Source organism: Bidens hawaiensis, unplaced genomic scaffold (genome assembly GCF_021521415.1).
Source record: "Bidens hawaiensis isolate Kalapana, Puna unplaced genomic scaffold, B.hawaiensis_p1.1 tig00012005_1, whole genome shotgun sequence".
Lineage (NCBI taxonomy): Eukaryota > Viridiplantae > Streptophyta > Magnoliopsida > Asterales > Asteraceae > Bidens > Bidens hawaiensis.
The window spans coordinates 58,064-80,706 of record NW_027491963.1 but is presented as its reverse complement, the minus strand read 5'-3'; positions in this window follow the sequence as shown (position 1 = coordinate 80,706).

Below are 22,643 nucleotides of genomic sequence, written 5' to 3'. Positions count from 1 at the left end.
AAATATCAAAAACAAGGGGAAGAATGAATAAATCAACCAAAAGTTGATGTGTTTTAAATATTTTATCAAACAAGAGGGTTACAACAAGAACTACAAAGATGTTGACAAAATCCGTCTCATCTTGAATGAAAGGCATGTTATTTAACAGTAAGTCCAACGTCCAACCTCCATAAATGTTTGAAAATCAAAAATACAAAAAGATCCAATAAGTTTTGTCATACAAAAACAATTTTTGACTAAATACAGGAGATTGGAGTCAAATTGGGGTGATCTGGGGAAAACCAAATAAGCTTTGAGAAGAGATATGAGGCATCATAGCACAATGTTGACCATTAATGTATTATGCTACTGAATGAACCTTAATCATATCACCAAAGAGATGAAATTCATGCTAAGTCTAGACCTGCTGTTGTTGTCATAATAATCCTGAGAATGAAGTATTGAGAAAGCTACTTAGTCAATATGATCCCATTCTTGAGATCTTTTCAGAAAATGGAAGAAACTGTTTTGAAGAGAAATACAATTGAAATTTGATCTCTAAATGCACAATTTGTTCTTAAACTATGAACTTTAATGAAAAATATACTCTGACAAGTGTTTTAAGTCAAAAAGTGTTGCATTTTGCCTAAAAAGGTTGAATATGTAGGTTCGGGTAAGGTTTGAAGTTTTCTAACCTTCCTGAACACAAAACAGTTGAATATGTATTTTCGGGTAAGGTTTGAGGGTTTACAACCTTTTCGAGCAGCCTTAGTCATTTTTGAGTAAGTTTATGATTGTCGGGCATGCTTTGAAGTGTTTACACTTTTCGGATAGAGTACACTACTGTACTAATTTCCCGAGCAAGCTTGAAATCTTAAGTTGAATATGTGTTATAGCTAGCTTTTAACAAGGATTACTTGTTGCGAGAAAGCTTTGCATCTTATGTGCTGAATATTATACCAAGCAAACTTTGTGAACTTCTTGAGTACACCGAGTAAGCTTTGTGATTTGTGTGAATATGTTTTTCTGTGAAATTACAAGTGTTTTCCGGGTAAACCTGTTTTCCGGGCACACTTTATATTTTGGGCACACTTCATATTCAATAAAAGTTATTTGAGTATACTTTGCATAAGAAGGTTGTTCGGGCACATTAAACATTTGGAAGGTTGCTCGGACACACTATGCTTCATAGGCTTGATTGAATGTGTTTCTTATTCTGATAGGGTTTATGCTAGATTAAGCTTTCTAGTTTTAATTTAAGAAATTTATACGGGTATCTTAATTGATTCCTAGCAAGGATGTTTATTTGATATTTTATACTTGATTATTTGCCTTATGATTAAGTTCTCAAGAAATTTGGTATTTCGGGTAAGCTTTCTTCATCATGTTTTAACTTTAAATTACTTAGCTTGACCAAGCAAGGTTTGTAAGTGGAAGGTACCGGACAAACTTTGTAAATTTAATAATGAAAATTTTACCAAGCAAGGTTTGACATCTTAACTTTATCGGGTAAGGTTTTAAATGGATAAGATTATTATGTTTGACAGCTAATAACTCACTACACGACAAATGCATTTAAAACCCACTTTCAAAAGGTATATAAGAGGGAGTTAGAAATATTATTCAACATTACTTTTCCCTCTATCCTTCTACTACAACTGCTTAATCACAAAGAAACCTAAACCGACTTATCACATTCGTTTCTATTCCAAACCCCAACTTTAATCAGCCCTCTAATTCCGACTCGGTAAGCGATAATAATGTGTTTTCCGATCACGATTAGACTATAATGGGCTTCGATTATGTATTTATATGCTAACACTCTGTTTTTGTGTTTAGGTTATAAACTTTTCGAAGAACAGGTTCTTAATGATTTCTCTCTCTTTCTTCTTCACTTTTTATAACTTGAAATTGTTGACTTTTAACAAGATTATCAAAGCCATATAAACCCATTTATATGAATAACGCAGCGGATTAATTTGTTTTAAATCTTGTTATATTGATAAACATAAAACCCGTTTTATATGTAAAACCCAAGCCCTGGATCCATATACGAAATACATGCATACCAAAACTATCAACCATAGGGGGTTTATGTAATACAACCTTTCAAGAGGCAAGAAGATGAAAGAGATGACGGTTTGAATGGCTATCCTTCAATGGAGAAGAGCCTCAAGCTTGTATACCCTCCAAGCCTTCAACAAACACCTTGCTTGCTAGGATTTAATCACTCTTGCACTTGAAATATACCCTCTTGTGTTCTTCTTCCTTGAACGATTTTGAGAGAGAAGAGAGAGAGAGAGGAGAGAGATTACCAAAATGCATGTAATGTGGTTGGTGTGTTTTATGTTGTGTCCCAAGGTAGATATTAATAAGAGAAAATATTTCAAACAAATGGGTGGGAAGTTTCCTTCCAAAAGTGGGCTGGTCCTACTAGATATTATTTTCTCTTTCTTCCTGGAACAGACTAATACTCCATGTACTAGTCTCATGCATAATACTTCATGTATCAGTCACAGGACTAATACACCATGTATTAGTTCACAGGACTAATACTCCATGTATTAGTCACAGGTCTAATGAAACTTTGTGACATTTAACACTTTTAACATGCCATAAGTTTCATGCAACATACCACAACCATTATTATATATATATATATTATTTAACCAACTTAAATAATATCATAAGATAATCTCTCTTAATAAATTATCCTTATAATTTATCGATTTCTCAAATGCAAATATTTAGAAACCTATTTTCTAAATTTCATAAGTGCTAATATTTATTTGTTAGATCATATCTACAATAAATATTATGGTGTTTGTCTAGCTTGTTATTGGGTATGACCCGACTTAGATCATAACGTACTAGCCACATCAACTCTAATATGTGTCTTGGGCAGATCGATTCCTACAGAAATTACTTAAAGCTGTGAACTTTATGACTAATTTCACTTTGAATATGTTAGATTGTGTTGTTCAGATATGGCAGAAGAAGAAAATCAACCTAAATATGTCTTTGAAAAGAAGCATAATATGTGCGCCATGTTGCAGATTACTCCTGATAATGAGCCTGTGTCAAGGATGATTACTTGGATGGCTAGATCCAATGTGAGTTTTGCTTTCACTGAGTGCCCAATCATCTATAGAAATCATTCACTTGATTTCTAGCGCTCTGCAAGACTGGTTGATGACATAAATGGTCGAAGAATTGAAGCAACTGTTGCAAGCCATGAAATACATGTAACTGAAAGAATGATCCGACGATGCTTGCGGTTACACGATGATGACCATAACCCTATAAACTTAAATACTGACCACCTGATAAGGATCTTTAAGCAGACGATGGGGTATCAGGGGACGGTACATGATGGGCAATTCCAAAAGGGGATTTCCGTATGTTGTATAGATTCTTAATTCACCATGTGATACAGGGGTTTGCTCCAAGAAAAGGATCATGGACTCTGATGAGTCGTGATTTAGAAAATGCCACTGTTGGTATTATATATGATCTTCCTTTCAGTTTTTCAAAGAAGATATTTGAAGGCATGGTGGGAAATTTGAAGAATGCCGAAGTGGATAGATTCCTGCAATACCCCAGATTCTTACAGATAATATTTAACAGGGAATTACAAGACTTACCCACAATTGGCATTACACATCTGTTGCAGAATCCTAACACATATAGAAGAATTGTAAATCCAGGAAGAGCAAACAGATTCAATCCCAACATGCCTTTTGAAATTTTACCATGGTTGTTGAACCATGATTTGGAAATTATGCCGGTACTTGAGTTGAGCTCAGAGGAGGAAGAAGGGGAAGATGATGTTGAGGATGATGATGATGATTCTGAAGATGGAGATAATGATGATGATGGAGATGAACGAGGGGCTGGAGGAGCCATGATTGTTGATGCACTGGATCAGGGGGAGAACCGACCTATACCAACACCACCGCAATCACCACCATCCATTGACCAATCTATACCATCACCACCACTCATTGTTAACCAATCACAACTTGAATCACCATAACCACAAGACTACACTGATCAATCCCCACCGCAAACCTTAACCTTGAGCCAACCTGAAACATCAACTTATATATACCCAACACCACAAACACCACCAACCACTAGCCCAATTCACTCAGATCCATTTATTCCAAGCCCACCCATACACAATCACCACCACAATCCATTTTCCAAACTCAAACCACAAACCAAGAACAACCTAAACATGAACCTTTCTCTACATCACCACCTACAACCCCACATACTAACACAGACCTATTCCAAAGAAATTTGGACTTGTTGAAAGAAAATGCTGAATTAAAGAAGAGGAATGAGGAGGTAACTATGGAGAATGTGATGTTGATGGATCAGTTGGCCCGGGCTATGATGAAAATTCAAACCCCAGAGCAGGAGGTTGAGAAGACCTCAGCTGCCCCAAAACAGGGGGAGAATGTAAATATGCCAACTGACTCTATGGTGAATGTTGAAACTGAGAAGGAAACAGGTGTAGAGACTGTGGATGGTTTGAAATTTATTTTGAGTGCATATGATGATGAGGATGAGGATAGTGAGGAAAGGAGAATGGAGGATGTAGACTATGAAGCTGATAAATCAGATGTAGGAGAACAGGATTATGATTTCAATGATGAAATAATGAATGCTGCTTGGAGTGAAGAGGAGGATATCGTAGAGGAGACAGTGGATGAAATTTTAAAGAAAAACGATGAAGAGAATATGAATGATACTGAAGAAGCAACTGATGTCTTAACTGACATTCAAACTGATGTGATAAATGAGGAAGATGCTGCTACTGAGGAGCTAATACTCATTGAACCTGAACAACCTGAAAGCTCCAAGAGGGCAGAGCATGATTCAGTGTTAGAAGCCCTTGAAAAGGAAATTGATGAATATCAACAATCTGAGGATGAGAAAGAAGTACATAAAAGAATGGATAAAGGAAAAGAAAAAGTTACTAAAGAAGAGCCTGTTAAGGCTAATCCTGAGAAAGACATTCTGTTTAGAGATGATGCTGAAGCTTCTGCTGCTGCCTTGAGAGAACATGAAAATATTATGAGAGAAAAAAGGGAGAGGGAGATAATGGCCCAAACCTTGGCTCTTCAAGAGTTGGCAGAGCAGGAAGTGCTGATTTCTAAAGCTAATGTGCCCAAAATGTTAAATGAAGATGAGGTTGAGGATCAGATTGTTTTAGAAGCACCAATTAAGATGAAAAGAGTTGAGGAAGTAGACAACTCCTTGGCTATGGTGGTTAGCAAGTTTCAACCCCAAAGTCAACCAGAAAAGAAATCAAATGAAACTGCTGAACCAACCAATTTGAATACAGAAATGATGACTGAAAAAGACATTGGTGAGTCCATTGCTTCAATGGCCGCCAAGAAATGGGCAGAGCAAGTAAGAGAAGATATCAGGAAGAACCCAACTAATAGCTGGCCAGAAAGGGAGAATGTGACTCAAACTCATGAAACACTACAACAAAAGAAAGAAATATTTCCAATTTGTATGAACAATTTGCTAAGAAAGTCAATAGGTTTGCTAAGACCTACATGAGAAGAAAGAGGGAATCTGAACAGTCTGAACATGAAAGATCCAAGAAGAAAGGAAAGTGGGATGAAAAGAATAAGTGCTATGTGGAAACTCCTGATGATGAAGATAGTCCGATCAGGGCAGTCCCACTGCAGACATTGATGCCAGGTGAAAGGATTCCAGGTGTTCCTGATGTGCCTATTATAAGTGAACCAAACCCAGATTATCCACCCCCAAATGAGCCCAAAATAGATGCAGTTAATGATTCAACTGAGGAGGAGGATGAATCTGATGATAACCATGATGATGATCAAGGAAAAAGGGCTGACACTGTAAATGTTGAATCCCCACATGTAACAATGACTGATGAACAAAGGGATAACGTTGAGCAAAGTTTGTAAAATGCCAAAATGAAGAATCCTTTGATTGTAAAGTTGAAGGTTCTTGGTGTGAGATTTGAAAGTATTGCTCAGACAAATGATGATGAATTGAATAAGAGACTTGAAAAGGAAAATGACAAGATCAAAAGGGCTATGCAACAAAAGAATAGAGATGATCAGAAATACAAGGAATATCTTAGAAGGCATGGATATTCAGAAAAAGATCTAACACACTTCAAATTTGACAAACTTCAAGATCTTTACAACAGTGAAAGAGAAAATTTGATAGAAAAATGTGTCAAGGAAAATGAAAAGATTGAAGCTCTGAAAAAGAAATTTAGAGGTATGTGTGGATACCTATTGGAAAAGGGGTTGAAGCCTGATATAGTTGAAAATATATCAAGAGAGTCAGTGTTGAACCAATACAACAGTTTTCAAAAGAAAAGAAAAGAAAAGCTGAAGAGGTTGCAACCTGAGATCTCAACTAAACAGTCGGAACCATCTGCTGAACAGTCAGGCAAAACTCAGGATGAACAAGAACCTCCTAAGAAGAAAAGAAAGATAATGACTTTAAGGGAGAAACAAAAGATTCAAGTTGAAAAGGAAAAATAAAAAGAAGTACATGCTGTTGAAACACCAATCCCAGAGGAATTAAATTCTGAACCAGAAGATGAACCTATAATTCCTTGGGAAAATGAAGAAATGATTAAGATATTGAGGGGCATAATGATAAATCAGAGGGTAATGGATGAAGACACTTTTAATGCCTTGGAAAAGGAAGACTTGAAAGAACTTTTCTACATTCAAAAGGATGACTGGGAAAAGGCTCTAAGGGAAGGTGAGAACCCCATATGCTTTGTTGATGGAAGGTTTGTACCTGCAGGATTGTCAAACAATCCTGGGTTAGAGAAGCGGGTTCAACCTTGGCTTGCGGAGCGGGCTCGGCTTTGGCTTTCTCAGTCGTTTCCTTAATGGTGAGGGTGGGTGCTTTCACGTGATTTTCCAACAGCGCGCCGGCCAAAGTGATGGCATCCTCGAGGGTCACGGGTTTGCTACTCATAACAGAGTCCCAGATTTGCATGGGTAGACCCCTAATATATTTGTCAAGCTTACGCTCGGTCGTGGTAACCAAGTGTGGGACAAGGATGCTCAACTCGTGAAATCGGAGCGAGTAGGCGGCATTATCACCACTATCTTGTTTTAGGTTCCAAAATTCTTCCTCAAGCTTTTGGAGCTCGTGTTTGGGACAAAATTTCTTCATCATAAGCGCATTGAGATCGGCCGATGGAAGAGCCATAGCCACATCCGAACCTTGGAGGTGCATAACACTACCCCACCATGTTAGAGAGGTTTTCTTAAACATGCTTGAAGAGAAATTTGTCTTTTTCGCTTCGGGGCATTAGCTATGTCGGAACACACCCTCGATCGATTCAAACCATTGCAACAAAGTAGTCGCGCAATTGGTTCCAAAGAACTCGGACGGGTTAGCACTAGTAAATTGCTTAAGCAGGTAAGATGCGGGTTTGGGTTCAACAGGTGCAACAACGGGTGCGGGTTGGGCAGCTTGGATTTGGGTTATCAGTTTGGGAATCACAGCGGCCATTTTTTTGGCGACGAGAGCGGCCATACGTCGGGTGGAGTTCTTGCACGGTTGGCGTCTTAGCGGAGGCATGCTAAAATTTATAAAGAAAATGGGATAAGTTTTGGGTAAAAAGAAATGAATATAAGGGTGTATAAAGTAAAATAAGATATCATTTTTTTTATTGTGAATTCTAGTGTTGGTATGGAGAAGATGTTAGTGTTAGGTAATATATAAAACTTTGTATCAAAATAACAAAACCGTAAACAAAACGTAAATGATTTTGAGATGGTTAAAGCTTGAAAAATTTGAGTTTTGAGATTTATAGAGTCGAAAAATCGTGCATGAACCACCATAACTTGATATTCCAACACTAAAATGTTTATAAAACACCATGTTGGAGTCTAAACATGTGACGAACCACAACGACTTTTTCATGTTTTAGACTCAAATAACAATAATAACACAATAAATCGAGATACAACGTCATGTCAAAACACTAGTCCACGAACCACCGTAGTTCTATTGTTTTAACACCGAAAATTAGGATGTCTACCGGAACGCTCGCATTCGACTACTTAAAGAATTGACATATATAACATGATTTGTGGCCTAGAAAACGACCACTATAACTCAACCATCCCAGGTAAGTAAATCACCTTCAATCCTTGGAATCTTTTTGTCAAATGGTTATTTTATAATGTCTCGTTTTCTATGATGGCTACAAACCCGATATAAACGCAACCTTTATGGGATTTGAAACAACGGGATCCAAGTTAATCTTGTAATCCATAAAACACAATAAAAATCTACTTTTGCGTTTTAAGGTAAGGAAACCTTGGAAATACTATGAAAGTGTGTGTATGTGAACATTTAGGATATTGGTGAATTTTAAACAAGTTTATAAATAAACATGCGATATGAACAATAAAATAGAGTAAACACATATGAACACACGTATAGTTACCTAAGCATAACAATTCTAGGTCATTACGTCTAACCAACTATCCTAATTGTCATGGCTCTGACACCAATCTGTCACACCCCGAACAAAGGCGGCGGAACATGCCGAGGTGTAACGATTGCCCATAAGCGCATGACACAAATTAAAGCGACAATATTTAACAAACTCATTCCATTTCACAACATCGAAAATGTCACATAACAATATTCAAGAGATAGTCAATACAAAATATAACAAAATATAGCAAATCAAATATTGTCCATTTTTGCAAATAACTTAAAGGTCTTGACATTCGTTTTCTCCACAAGCATCGAATCAACCGAGATGTAAACCTGTACCATTTTATAAAATAAAGTTGGCCAACACAAAGGTTGGTGAGCAATTCATAAGTTTGAGCAACAATAGTATATAGTAAGAAAATCCACAAAACTAGTATACGAAACAATAAATAAGAGCTATAAACTTGGATAAAATTGTTATCGCTAACAAGTTAGCGACACCCAACTATTAGGGGATGCCAAATAGTTTAGGATTTTACAGTAATCGTTAATTGCATTACGTTAACGACACCTTGCCATGAGGGGTTGCCAAATGGTCTAGGATTTATAGTTGCACCATCCAAAAGCGATAAACACATAGGCAAATAAGCATAAAACACCAAATCGAGCAATTATTCAAGTATAGTATACAACAACGTTTGTGGTTTAAGACCCGATTATAAAACATTAACTTTGATAAGATGAAATGTCACCCCCAAAACAAAAGATAGAAAACGGGGTATGAAGTTACTTACGTTCAAGAAATAAACTTGAAAGATTGATTATTTGGAGATTTTTCGGAACGACGAGTTTAATGTTTGAAGCCTAAATAAAAGAATGTCTTGGATTTAGAAAGGTTGTCTTGAAGATCTTTAAATAAAATAATTGTTGCAAAAATTAAACAATTAAAGTTCAAGGTTTATAATGTAACTATTTAAGAATTTATAATAATAACCCTTTAAAATGTAAGTTTGCTCGAAACCGGGTTAAAGTATCTAACTTTAATATTTACTTAACCTATGTTAAGTAATAAGGTGAGAAAATGTTAAATGCAAGTTCCTTTGGGACAAAGATACTAAAACGGGTCTTTAACGAGTGTTCGGGTTGTTGGTTCGGGTCTTGATAATTGGTCAAACCCAAAGTCAACTTTCCAAAATAATGAATGTTATGAGATAACTCAATAAAACTTATTAAGACTTAACCAAGCATGTAGATCTATTGTTTTAGAAGTAACAACGTACGTTAAGCGAGTATTTGATTTTGTCGGTCCAAACTACGTTATGAGATGAAGTTGGATCCAACATTTCCATGTACTTAAGAAAATAATTAAAATCATTTTGTAAACTATTTTTAGAGAAATTTACAAGTCTTGATTGCTAAAAACACACTTATGTGTCTTAAGCGAGTAAAAATCAGATTGGTTCGTTTTCCATCTCACAATATGTTCCTTGATGGTTTCCACATGCCCAAATATCATAGATCTTGAATAATAATTTATAAATGAAAAATATTTAAGTTTTACAACTAAAAAGTTAACAACAAGTCTTTTAGGCAAAAGTTTCGGTTTGGTTCGGTTTCCATCTCCCAACTAGTTCATAGATGGATTCCACATGTTTAATATCAAAGAACTTGTAAAAATGATTTTGTGATGTCGATAAATGCGCGAGTTTAGAAATTCATTTCGGACAATTGAACCTTCTCGAACTGCTTCTTTTTAAGAACCAAAAATATTTTTGCCAAAATAACAGATGCGAAGAAGAACTAAAGGCCTTGTACATGTAATGGATCTTGCAATACTATTTATGCATCTCCCTGACCAAATCCGCCCACATTAGGATTACTTGTCAACGGTTGATTCAATTTGATAGATTCGCCTTCTGAAATAAGAAGTTCTGGCCCCGGAGGGATAATATCAATCACTTGACGTCCATCCGATGCATCCGCTATGGTTATTTCGTATCCCCCCTTTTCTTTTCGTAAGATTTTGCTTACTATACCTGATGCTGTAGCATTATAAACTGTATTGTTACTTTTACTCCCGTCAGGATAAATCTGGCCCCTTCCCCTGTTTCCACCTACGTAGATAGGATATTTTAAGAAGTGAACGTCTTTCTTAGTAGCGGGGTCCGGGGAAAGAATAGGAAAGGTAATTTCACTATATTTCTGACAAGGAACAGGGCCTATGACAAGAATATTTTTTTGATTGGGGCGATAGCTCTGAAAAGACAGATTACCCATATTTTCTTTTATCTCGGGGGAAATACGATCGGGAGGGGCTAATTCAAAGCCCTCTGGTAAAATAAGAACAACCCTTACATTCAAAGCCCCTTTTTTACCATTAGCAAGAACTTGTTTCAGTTGCGTATCATAAGGAATTCGAACAACTGCTTCAAATACAGTATCGGGAAGTACCGCTTGCGGGACCTCAATATCCACCGGTTTATTAGCTAAATGGCAATTGGCGCATACAATACGTCCAGTCGTTTCTCTTGGATTTTGTCACACCCGGCCCTTAACGGCGGAAACAGCCGGGCGCGCGCGAGTGGGGATTGATAATTAAGCACGGGCCATTGCAAACATTCAAAGTAAGATTTTCATTGCGCATGAAATGTTTAATACAATTACATTACATTGTTTAAAAATTACATAAAAACATCCAAGTATGAAAACTGTTGAAGATTTCCACGCCATATCCCCTTGCGCGGCGGGAACAACCGTGCGCCTCGAAGGGATAGAACTAAAATCTTCCAAAAAGCTAGTTTTAGATGTTCAGCGTGAGGTGCTCTAAGTGTGACTCCATGCGTTACCTAGTTATCTCTTGAAAGACACGTAAAACATTTGAATCAGTATAAACTGAGTGAGTTCACAAGTTTTAGTAACTTGATAAATCGTATTGCATCATAATCTTGATAAAAATCATTCTGAAACATAATTCTGATAGCATCATTAAAACACATGCTTGGTAAAACATAGTTCTATCAACATATTCTGATAAAATCGTTCCGCGGGTTACGCGCGAACATTCCTGGGAACTGTGCTCGTCTGTGTAAGTGGCGCTGCCACTACGAGCGAAATAAGTAATACCGTCCCGCGGGTTACGCGCGGACACTTCTGAAAAACCGTGCTCGTCTGTGTAAGTGGCGCTGCCACTACGAGCGAAATAATACCGTCCCGCGGGTTACGCGCGGACGTTGTGCCGGAAAACAAGGCGCTCGTCTGCGTAAGTGGAGCGACCTCTACGAGCGGGCTCAATCCCATAGTACTGCCCCGTGCTAGGCACTCGTCTGTGTAAGAGGTGCGACCCCTACGAGTGGGTGGATCAAACCAGCAGTCCCTACCCTTAGATTTCCAATGGTAAAGTGATCACTTACTCGTATCTTGCGCACTCATATCGAAACCCATAGATAACCGTTTGCATTGCTCGTAAATATACCATAATGAAACATTATTTAAACACATAATTGCTTGCATTGCTTGTAAGAGTATCATGATAAAACATAATTTAGGTACGTGTCCCTCGCCCCGAAAACAGTTTAAAAATAGTGAAAACAGTGAAAATAGGGGCTGTGAGACTCACCTGTGGTTCTTGTTAAGGGATTAATCGAGATTCGGGTTTTCTTGGTGTTGGCCTTTGAATTGAAGGTCTAGAATACGATTAAATAACAAGAAGTATATAAGAAATAGGAGAATATAAGGGTTGGAAAGTAGATCTCAAGGTTATAATCTCGGCTTACCTAGTAACAGGAACGGAATTGAAAATAACGGATGCTTGGGAGATGATTAGTGCAAGTTTGCAGTTCTTAAGAGAGAAGTTTGAAGTGTGTTTTGGGTGATAATTGAGGTTACATATTTATAGGCAAACTCAAGGGAACACAATCCCTTGCTTTAGGGGATTGTAATCTTTTCATATCTAGGTGTAATGATGATAAAGTATGGAAATTATTATTATTTATTTAAAATTGGAGGAGTGGATAAAAGATTTTGATTTGATTTGGACAGGGCATGCAGGTCTGTGGTTGGTGGGAGTAGGGTGGTTGACAGTTGACTTTTCATGTTACAGTATGCTTTTTCAGGTGCTTTTGTCAGTGTACAGTTAAAAAGTAGAAATTTCTGAAACACGCTACTGTTTCCTTTTGGGCGGGAATAATCCTCCTTAAATCTGGAGATTAGGCTAAGTGTTCTGCGCGTATAACTTTGTGCGCATAGTTTTCTGCGTGAAGGACATTTCTTTGCTGCGGGTAGGTGCGTAACCTTCTCGCAGTTAGGGACATTGAGTTTCTTTTGTAGATTCTCCAGGTGGTCTTGGTATTTCAACATAGTGATCAGTCATGTTGAAGTCAATTCCATCTTGGAGCTTCAGGCAAACTAGCTCTCAATGTTCCCGCCATGCGGGGAGGTTAGTTCCCCTTCCGCATGCGCATAAACGTTTTGGGATGCACCCGCCTTAGCATCATGCGGGACGGTCAACCCATTAGACAACATAACGTTAAGTTACATGAAAACATAAAGCCAAAACATTCGCGCATGGCGCATATAACATATGCCCACGCTGGTTCTTACATCGCGCGCTCGCGCAGGGCGCACATAACGTGCCCATGCTGACTCTAACATAGCGCGCTCGCGCAGGGCGCACATAACACATGCCCGCGCTGATTCTAACATAGCGCGCTCGCGCAGGGCGCACATAACACATGCCCGCGCTGATTCTGACATAGCGCGCTCGCGCAGGGCGCACATAACATGCCCGCGCTGACTCTAATATAGTGCACATAATATTCACAATCACCTAATTATTAGGTTGATTACTTAGTTTATAGGGTTGGGAAATTACCGGGTGTCACATTTTCCCCCTGTTAAGAGAATTTCGTCCCGAAATTTAGGAGACGTCGCTGGCAGAAGCCATGCTCTGAAAGAGGTGTGGGTATTTCATGCGCATCTGGTCTTCTCTTTCCCAAGTGAATTCAGGCCCACGCCTCGAGTTCCATTGAACCTTTACTAACTTGATTCTGTTTCTGCGTAACTTTTGTTCTTTCCAATCGGTTACTGCTATAGGTTCTTCTACGAAGTGCAGTTGTTTGTCGATGTGAATCTCTTCCAACGGCAAAATCAACGTTTCGTCAGATAAGCACTTTTTGAGGTTGGACACATGAAACGTATCATGAACTCCACTGAGTTCGGCGGGTAAACGGAGTTTTTAAGCAACTGGACCGATCCTTTCCAGGATCTCAAATGGTCCAATGTAGCGCGGATTCAACTTTCCTCGCTTGCCGAAACGGGGGACTCCTTTCCATGGAGAGACTTTCAAAAGTACTCTATCCCCTACTTGAAACTCCAACGGTTTCCTTCGCACATCTGCGTAGCTCTTCTGTCTGTCGCGCGCTGTCTTAAGGCGATCCCGTATCTGAAAGATCTTGTCTGTTGTTTCTTGGATCAATTCCGGACCAGTCATTTGCTTGTCACCCACTTCAGCCCAGCACAGTGGGGATCTACACTTGCGCCCATACAAAGCTTCAAACGGCGCAGCCTTGAGGCTTGTGTGATAACTGTTGTTGTAAGAAAATTCAACCAATGGGAGATGAGTATCCCAGCTACCTCCGAAATCGATTGCGCACGCGCGCAGCATATCTTCCAATGTCTGGATTGTTCGCTCGCTTTGTCCATCCGTTTGGGGATGATATGCCGTACTCATGTCAAGACGAGTACCTAAAGCCCCTTGTAACGATCTCCAAAACCTTGAGGTGAACCGACTATCTCTATCAGAAATGATGGACACTGGGACTCCATGTTTTGAAACTACTTCTCGAATATACAATCGGGCTAACTTTTCCATCTTGTCGGTTTCCTTGATCGGCAGGAAGTGCGCTGACTTAGTTAGCCGATCTACAATAACCCAGATCGTGTCGTAACCCCCAGGTGTCCTTGGCAGTTTGGTGATGAAGTCCATAGAGATTTGTTCCCACTTCCACATAGGAATTTCTGGCTGTTGGAGCAACCCTGATGGTTTCTGGTATTCAGCCTTTACCTTCGAACACGTCAGGCACTTACTGACATACGTTGCGATGGCGCCTTTAAGATTGGGCCACCAATACAGCGCTTTAACATCTTGGTACATCTTGTCTGCGCCAGGATGTACGGAATACCGCGTCTTGTGAGCTTCGTTTAATACTTGCTCGCGCAATCCTCCCTTGAGAGGGACCCATATGCGGTTAGCGAAATATAGATTGCCGTTCTCTTTAAGTTCCAAACTCTTAATCATACCCCCAAGGGATTCGTTTTTAACAAACTCTGGTTTCAAGGCTTCTTGCTGAGCGTCTCGGATGCGGGTAGAGAGATCTGCGCGAATGGTCAACCTTAGAGCCTTGACTCGTAGCGTTTTTATTCGCTCCTTCCTACTTAGCGCGTCTGCTACCACATTCGCCTTTCCAGGGTGGTACTTAATTTCACAATCATAATCATTCAACAACTCCACCCATCTTCGTTGCCTCATGTTTAAATCCTTTTGATCAAATATATGTTGAAGGCTCTTGTGATCCGTAAAGATTACACACTTTGTACCATAGAGGTAATGGCGCCAAATCTTTAGCGCGAAGACAACCGCTCCAAGTTCCAGATCATGCGTTGTGTAGTTCTTTTCATTGGTCTTGAGTTGGCGCGAGGCATATGCTATGACTTTGTCTCGCTGCATAAGGACACATCCGAGTCCCTGATGTGAAGCGTCGCAGTAAACGACGATGTCATCCGTCCCCTCGGGCAGAGACAAAATTGGCGCACTACATAACTTCTGTTTTAACATTTGAAATGCTGCTTCCTGATTTTCGCCCCAAACAAACTTCTTGTCTTTCTGAGTTAGCGCGGTCAGTGGTAGAGCTATCTTGGAGAAGTTCTCAATGAAGCGTCGATAGTAGCCAGCTAGTCCTAGGAATTGCCTCACCTCAGTTGGGGTTTTTGGCGCTTCCCAGTTTTCGATGGCCTTGACTTTGGAAGGATCAACGTGTATTCCTTTCTCGTTTACAACGTGACCGAGAAAGTGAACTTCTCTAAGCCAAAACTCACACTTGGAAAACTTCGCATACAACTTTTCTTTCCTCAACAATTCCAAAATCAATCTCAGGTGTTGCTCATGCTCGGCCTTGGTCCGAGAGTAAATCAGAATATCATCTATAAACACAATTACAAATTTATCCAAGTATGGTTTGCACACACGGTTCATCAGATCCATGAATACAGCCGGCGCATTAGTTAGCCCGAAAGGCATCACTAAGAACTCATAATGGCCGTATCTAGTTCGGAAGGCTGTTTTCGGCACATCCTCCTCATGGACCCTAAGTTGGTGGTATCCTGACCGTAGATCTATCTTCGAATAATAACTGGATCCCTGCAACTGGTCAAATAAGTCGTCAATCCTCGGTAAGGGGTACCGATTCTTGACTGTCAGCTTGTTCAGCTCCCTATAGTCAATACACATTCTGAACGAACCATCCTTCTTCTTAACAAACAGTACTGGAGCTCCCCAAGGTGAAAAGCTTGGGCGTATGAAACCCTTGTCCAATAGTTCCTGTAACTGATTGGATAGCTCTTGCATCTTAGATGGAGCTAATCGATAAGGCGCTCGAGCTACTGGCGCAGCTCCTGGGACTAAATCAATACGAAATTCGACTTGTCGCGGCGGCGGTAATCCGGGCAAATCTTCAGGAAAAACTTCTGGAAATTCGCGCACTACTGGTAAGTCTTCAATTCTTCGCTCATCTCCTTCCTTCTCTACTACATGCGCCAGGAAGGCGTAGCACCCTTTCCTTAGGCACTTGCGCGCCTTTAGGCACGAAATCAGTTTCGTCGCAACTCCCCTTCTTTCCCCTTGAATCACCAAGGTTTCTCCGTTCAATAGTGGGATCCGAACCTGCTTCTCATGGCAAATAACCTCTGCGTGGTTCTCGACTAACCAATCCATACCTACCACAATGTCAAAACTTCCCAAGTCTATTGGCAACAAGTTAATATTGAACCCGTGACCTCTCATGACTATTACACATTGATCAGTCCTTTCGTTCGCGCATAACTGCCTACCATTGGCTAGTTCTATAGTATAAGGTGTGTCTAGCCTACTGGTTGCTAGGCCTAGGGAGTTTTTAAACTCAGCAGATATAAAACTTAGGTCAGCGCCAGTATCAAATAAGACAGATGCAAAATGGCCGTTAAGCAAAAACGTACCGGTTACCACATTCGGCTCTTCTTTAGCTTCGCTTGCGCCGATCACAAAAGCTCTCCCGCGAGCTTGGTTTCCCCTTTGCGGGCAATCCCGACTGAAATGCCCTGGCTTTCCGCATGCGTAGCAGTTGTCACTGGCTCCAGCTTCTTTAGCAAGGCAATTCACCGTCTTGTGCCCTGGCCTGTTACATTTGGCGCACGTGACGCTCGCGCATTCACCCTCGTGGTGAAACTTGCATTTGTTGCACCATGGGTAAGGCCCGCTGTATCCTTTCCTTGATGGCTCCGCGGCTTGGATCGCGTAAACCCTTGCGCTTTCCTGCTTCTTGAACGGTGGCTGCTTGGAGTCGGACCCTCGGTGGTGAGAGTTCCATTTCCTCTTGGAGTCAGAGGTTCGCTGCTCGTTTCTGCGCGTAGTCAACATACCCGCACGGACCGTATCCCTTGTAAGGGTGATGGCCCGCGCTACCGCCTCATCAAAGGTTGGAGGCGCTGCGGCGTTGAGCGGAACCCTAACAACAGGAGGTAACCCAAAGATATACCTCTCGATCTTCTTTTCCTCCGTGTTTGCCATGTCTGGCACCAACTGGCAAAGCTCGTTGAACCGGTTGTTGTAGGCGTCGATATCCGTTCCTACCATGGTGTGGTTCCAGAATTCCTGTTGTAGGCTCTGAATTTCTGCGCGAGAGCAGAACTTTCTTATCATCATTTCCTTCAGCTCCTCCCAGGTTTTGTGAAGAGCAACTTCTCGCCCCAAGGTCTTCACTTGAAGCTTCCACCAAGACGAAGCTGCTTCTTGGAACATGCAGGTTGCGTAAAGGACCTTCTGGTTCTCACTACATCTGCTAATGGAGAGAACTGTCTCCATCTTGTCAATCCAGTTGTAGAGCCCAATGGCCCCTTCGGTACCCTTGAATGGCCAAGGCCTACAGGCCATAAATGTCTTATAGGAGCACCCTTTGTCCAAGGCTCCTGATTCGGGTTCTGGGGTCTCGTTCTGACGACCCTGACTTGATTCGGCCTTGCTGGCCTCATGAGTTGCGATCGCTTGCGCGATTATTTCCGCGAGTTCCTCGGGTGTCATGGTAATTCCCTTGGCTCTAGTTGGAGGCATTCTCGCTTTAAAAGAGTGAAAATATATCAAACTTAGCGCATGTACTATGAGCACATAATGTTCTTATCTTTATTCACTAGACACTGTGTGACCCGTGTTCCTAAGTGTGTGTATAGTTTCTTTTGAAATATTTTCTTTGAAAAATATTTCATGCGATTCCCCAACGGTTATAGTCTAGGTTAAAACTTCTTTTCCTAGTTCGCTATAACCAGTGCTCTGATACCAATCTGTCACACCCGGCCCTGAACGGCGGAAACAGCCGGGCGCGCGCGAGTGGGGATTGATAATTAAGCACGGGCCATTGCAAACATTCAAAGTAAGATTTTCATTGCGCATGAAATGTTTAATACAATTACATTACATTGTTTAAAAATTACATAAAAACATCCAAGTATGAAAACTGTTGAAGATTTCCACGCCATATCCCCTTGCGCGGCGGGAACAACCGTGCGCATCGAAGGGATAGAACTAAAATCTTCCAAAAAGCTAGTTTTAGATGTTCAGCGTGAGGTGCTCTAAGTGTGACTCCATGCGTTACCTAGTTATCTCTTGAAAGACACGTAAAACATTTGAATCAGTATAAACTGAGTGAGTTCACAAGTTTTAGTAACTTGATAAATCGTATTGCATCATAATCTTGATAAAAATCATTCTGAAACATAATTCTGATAGCATCATTAAAACACATGCTTGGTAAAACATAGTTCTATCAACATATTCTGATAAAATCGTTCCGCGGGTTACGCGCGAACATTCCTGGGAACTTTGCTCGTCTGTGTAAGTGGCGCTGCCACTACTAGCGAAATAAGTAATACCGTCCCGCGGGTTACGCGCGGACACTTCTGAAAAACCGTGCTCGTCTGTGTAAGTGGCGCTGCCACTACGAGCGAAATAATACCGTCCCGCGGGTTACGCGCGGACGTTGTGCCGGAAAACAAGGCGCTCGTCTGCGTAAGTGGAGCGACCTCTACGAGCGGGCTCAATCCCATAGTACTGCCCCGTGCTAGGCACTCGTCTGTGTAAGAGGTGCGACCCCTACGAGTGGGTGGATCAAACCAGCAGTCCCTACCCTTAGATTTCCAATGGTAAAGTGATCACTTACTCGTATCTTGCGCACTCATATCGAAACCCATAGATAACCGTTTGCATTGCTCGTAAATATACCATAATGAAACATTATTTAAACACATAATTGCTTGCATTGCTTGTAAGAGTATCATGATAAAACATAATTTAGGTACGTGTCCCTCGCCCCGAAAACAGTTTAAAAATAGTGAAAACAGTGAAAATAGGGGCTGTGAGACTCACCTGTGGTTCTTGTTAAGGGATTAATCGAGATTCGGGTTTTCTTGGTGTTGGCCTTTGAATTGAAGGTCTAGAATACGATTAAATAACAAGAAGTATATAAGAAATAGGAGAATATAAGGGTTGGAAAGTAGATCTCAAGGTTATAATCTCGGCTTACCTAGTAACAGGAACGGAATTGAAAATAACGGATGCTTGGGAGATGATTAGTGCAAGTTTGCAGTTCTTAAGAGAGAAGTTTGAAGTGTGTTTTGGGTGATAATTTAGGTTACATATTTATAGGCAAACTCAAGGGAACACAATCCCTTGCTTTAGGGGATTGTAATCTTTTCATATCTAGGTGTAATGATGATAAAGTATGGAAATTATTATTATTTATTTAAAAGTGGAGGAGTGGATAAAAGATTTTGATTTGATTTGGACAGGGCATGCAGGTCTGTGGTTGGTGGGAGTAGGGTGGCTGACAGTTAACTTTTCATGTTACAGTATGATTTTTCAGGTGCTTTTGTCAGTGTACAGTTAAAAAGTAGAAATTTCTGAAACACGCTACTGTTTCCTTTTGGGCGGGAATAATCCTCCTTAAATCTGGAGATTAGGCTAAGTGTTCTGCGCGTATAACTTTGTGCGCATAGTTTTCTGCGTGAAGGACATTTCTGTGCTGCGGGTAGGTGCGTAACCTTCTCTCAGTTAGGGACATTGAGTTTCTTTTGTAGATTCTCCAGGTGGTCTTGGTATTTCAACATAGTGATCAGTCATGTTGAAGTCAATTCCATCTTGGAGCTTCAGGCAAACTAGCTCTCAATGTTCCCGCCATGCGGGGAGGTTAGTTCCCCTTCCGCATGCGCATAAACGTTTTGGGATGCACCCGCCTTAGCATCATGCGGGACGGTCAACCCATTAGACAACATAACGTTAAGTTACATGAAAACATAAAGCCAAAACATTCGCGCATGGCGCATATAACATATGCCCACGCTGGTTATTACATCGCGCGCTCGCGCAGGGCGCACATAACGTGCCCATGCTGACTCTAACATAGCGCGCTCGCGCAGGGCGCACATAACACATGCCCGCGCTGATTTTGACATAGCGCGCTCGCGCATGGCGCACATAACATGCCCGCGCTGACTCTAATATAGCGCACATAATATTCACAATCACCTAATTATTAGGTTGATTACTTAGTTTATAGGGTTGGGAAATTACCGGGTGTCACAGATTTTCATAACCCTGCTGTACAAAAATGGGATATGCATTTGAAATGGGTGTACGAGTTATTATATATATCATGAACGATACGGAAATAGATCGAGTAATCTGTTCCTTTATCCAAGAAAAATTATTTCTAATTTGCATGGTCCAATCATTGATCCCGAAAATTTCTACAATAAATTGGAGTAGGTCACTACTGGATTTTCCTATCCACGATTTTGTTATTTACTGGAATAATCTGACTCGATTAATATATAGGAATATAGGATGAATCTCCGGGATGGGTAGAAATATAAAGCGATTCTCAATGTTTTTCTTATGTACAACTGCAAATTAAGAAACATTATAATTAAATTAAGTAGACCATTTTTTAGTCATTCATTGAATGATAAATCACTACAAGTGACGGAGATACGCGATTTAAATAACGGAAAATCCAATATTTGAAAATTGTATCTAGAATGACTGGAAAAGTTGAAACAAGGCCAGATATAATTTGATCATTATTAACAAATCCAAAATCCTTGTAGACAAAGCCAATCATCAATTCCCAACCATGGGGCGAATGAAATCCAATACATAAATCATTTAATAAAAGAAGAGAAAAAGCTTTTATTGTGTCACTTAAGTTATATAGGAATTCCTGAGCCCAAGAGTTAAGAATAACAAGTTCTTTATTACCCAAAATAGAATAACCACTTATAATAATGAAACAGATTATATTTGTCGAGAAGTGCAAAATCGTATGAATACGACCCTCGTTGTGTATCTTGATTAATTGGATTGTTTCTTTGTGAATTCCTATACGAAGGTTTGTAGATGTGTCTCCGAGTATTCCTTGATCATTTCTTCTAAGAAGAGGAGTTCCTATAATTCTATGAATTTTTCTAAAATACTCTTTTCTTCAATATCATTAAAAAAAGTTTTGGATTGCCTAGGATTCCACCAATAAGTAACCCACGATTCCAGACTTTTTTGAAATAAGAGAGAAATCCACCAGGGAAAAAATACTATAGATGCAAGATATAAAAGAGGAGTGAATGCTTTCTTTTTTTGCCATTTTTTCATCTGTGAATTGTTAATGAACCCATCTCATTCGTCGACTCTGTGTAATCTAATATTTCTCTCATGCATCAGTTCTATTACAAGTTATCGAACCTATGAATCTATTCACTATTTTTTATTTGTGATTTCGTGGTTAGGCCTTGAATCTAGAAAAAAGACAGAAACAAACGAAAAATTCGAATGAATAAATAATAAAGAATAAAAAAGTATTGTTTCCCGATAGTAAAATTCAAAGCACATATCTCCTTTCGATGAATGCTCCGAAAGTTCAATCTAAAATTCAATTTCAATATTCAATAATGAATATAAATATTTTTAATATTTTGATACGAAAGAATTCCTTTTCTATCATTATATAAAAATAGCTAAGATTTCTAAAAAAATTAACTGACTATGAGTAGTCAGGGATAGAAGAATTGAGGGAATTTTCTGAAGAATCTTGTGAAATGAAAAAGGGTGGCAAAAAACGACAGAAAGAAATTGGCTAGTTATCATTATAAGAGATCCAATTTTTTGGTCATTAAGGAGTACAAAAAGAAGCGTCGAAAAAATGACAAGATATTATCTATCTGAATATAAAGTCTCAATTCCAACAAGTAAAAAGCAAGTCAAAAGGGGGGATATTTCCTTATTTCGAAATGGTTGATTATGAGATATTTCGATTTTTTATTCATTTTTTTATTGAGTTGTGTATATTTCGATACATATAAAAGATACCCCAAATCGTTTTTTTATACTTGTTCCATATAGTCTGCTTTAACTCGAATGAATGTTCTGAAGCAACATTAATTAAGTTATGTTCTAGAAAAAGAGGATTCTTGCATTTTTGCCCTCCTGCTGAGAAAGCATTCATTTATCATTTATCGGTAAAATAACTTCTAATTAAAATACTTCAATTGGTACACGCAAGAAATAGGTCAATTCCGCAGCTTTTTGTTCCATTTCCCGTGGAGTAAAATTCTCATCAGTACGAGTCAATGGAATGGCTCCCTGGCCTCTTATATTCATATAAAGGACACGCCGAGCATAAATACCCTCTTTAACTTCTATTCTGACGGATTGAATATCTTTTATAAGAAATCGAAGGAAGACCCGATGATTTTTTCCAGGAAATCCCCAACGAAAGATACACACTATTCCGTCTTTTATATCAAATCGATCATAACCACTACCTACATTCCACGAAATTGTGCACCACAAATAGGAGCTAATAAAAAGACCCGCGATCCCATAGAAAGACATCACA